At 40.5% G+C, this 2,003-nt stretch overlaps 1 non-coding gene across 1 annotated transcript; it reads right to left on the reverse strand.

Moving 5' to 3' along the window:
* Positions 1-464: 464 nt before the first annotated feature.
* LOC122676198 lies at positions 465-571 on the reverse strand. Its single transcript, XR_006335482.1, has one exon. It is a non-coding gene; the product is annotated as a U6 spliceosomal RNA (small nuclear RNA).
* Positions 572-2,003: the final 1,432 nt, after the last annotated feature.

Consider the following 2,003-nt stretch of genomic DNA (forward strand, 5'->3'; position numbering starts at 1 on the left):
ACCATTATTATCAAAATAAAACCTGTAATAAAAGACTTGGAAGAAAGAGCAAAGGTAATCTTCCAGAATAAAAAGATGGAAATTAAGAAAGAAATTGTAGATGACATAGAGGATCCATTCAGTAAGTCCAGTATTTTTTTTAAATTAATTAATTTATTTTAATGGGAAGATAATTTCTTTACAATAATGTGGTGGTTTTTGCCATACATCGACATGAATTGCCCACAGGTACATGTGTGTCCCCCCATCCTGAAATCCCCCCCCACCCCTCTCCCCACCCCATCCCTCTGGGTGGTCCTAGAACACTGGCTTTGAGTGCCCTGCTTCATGCATTGAACTTGCACTGGTCAGCTATTTCAATATGGTAATACACACGTTTCAATGCTATTCTCTCAAATCATCCCACCCTTGCCTTCTCCCATATAGTCCAAAAGTCTGTTCTTTCTTTTCTTTTTTTTTTTTTTTTAAATATGGAACGCTTCACGAATTTGCGTGTCATCCTTGCGCAGGGGCCATGCTAATCTTCTCTGTATCACTCCAATTTTAGTATATGTGCTGCCGAAGCGAGCACCAAAAGTCTGTTCTTTACATCTGTGTCTCTCTTGCTGTCTCACATACAGGGTTATCGTTACCATCTTTCTAAATTCCATATATGTGCGTTAGTATACTGTACTGGTGTATTTCTCTTCCTGACTTACTTCACTCTGTTTAATAGGCTCCAGTTTCATCCACCTCTTTAGAACTGATTCAAATGCCTTCTTTTTAATGGCTGAGTAATATTCCATTGTGTATGTGTACCACAGCTTTCTTATCCATTTGTCTGCTGATGGGCATCTAGGTTGCTTCCATGTTCTGGCTATTGTAAATAGTGCTGCGATGAACATTGGGGTGCACGTGTCTCTTTCAGTTCTGGTTTCCTCAGTGTGTATGCCCAACAGTGGGACTGCTGGATCATAGGGCAGTTCTATTTCTAGTTTTTTAAGGACTCTCCACACTGTTCCTCATATTGGCTATACCAGTTTGCAGTAAGTCCAGTATTTTATCAGATGACAGCTCCAAAAGTACAAAAGAAGAAAATTGAAGGGAAGAAATATTCATAAAAAAATAATAGAAGGAAATTATCAGAACTTAAGTCTATCAAAGCTAAAGAGAAACACAGGTCAGCTAAAGTGTTCGACAAATATCAGGCAAGTTGAAGAGGTCAAATTTTACCCTTAGACACATCCTTGTGAATTTTCCAAACACCAAACATAAAAAGGAGACCTTAAAAACTCACAAATGCAAGCAACAGTTTTTTACAAAAGTACAAGAATCATATTTGCATGAAATTTCTCATTAGCAACACTGGATATTAGAGAATAGCAAGACAGTCCATGGGCAGATCACCCTGAATGTCCCTGATCTCGTCTGATCTCGGAAGCTAAACAGGGTAGGGCCTGCTTAGTACTTGGGTGGGAGAAAACAGTAAGGTGATGCCTTTAAGGGAAAGCATTTTGAATTACTGAAGGAAGTGACTTCAAACATAGAACTTTATATCTCACAACCTGTCAATCAAATGAGAAGGCAAAATAATGACATTTCATACATGAAAAGACTCCAAGTTTTACCTTCGATGGAATCTATCTCGAAAAATTACTTCAGGGTCTGCTCCAGTAAAACAATGGCAATCATAACTAGCAGTTATTGAGAGCTTACAAAATGCCAGGCACTGTTGTAAGCTCGCGCCAACGCAGTGGTGGCCAGCTGTGAGGTCTGGGGGGCTGGTGGAGTGGGTCCATCACGACATCTTGATCTTCCTCCAAGAAGTGCTCACAACCTGTCTGTCCGAATGAAACCCCAGATTCTCCCGGGAAACGTTTCTACTTGCTTTTAGAAAACATTTTGCTCTGCTTATGCTAGTTTAGTAGCAACTGCCAGCGTCTCAAACCAGCTGCTAAAGCTCACCATGGTTTCCATCCACAGATGGACATCCATCTGCCCCAGACCTCAGACCCTGGGTAGTC

The sequence above is a fragment of the Cervus elaphus genome, chromosome 19 (genome assembly GCF_910594005.1).
Source record: "Cervus elaphus chromosome 19, mCerEla1.1, whole genome shotgun sequence".
NCBI classification, from domain to species: Eukaryota; Metazoa; Chordata; class Mammalia; order Artiodactyla; family Cervidae; genus Cervus; species Cervus elaphus.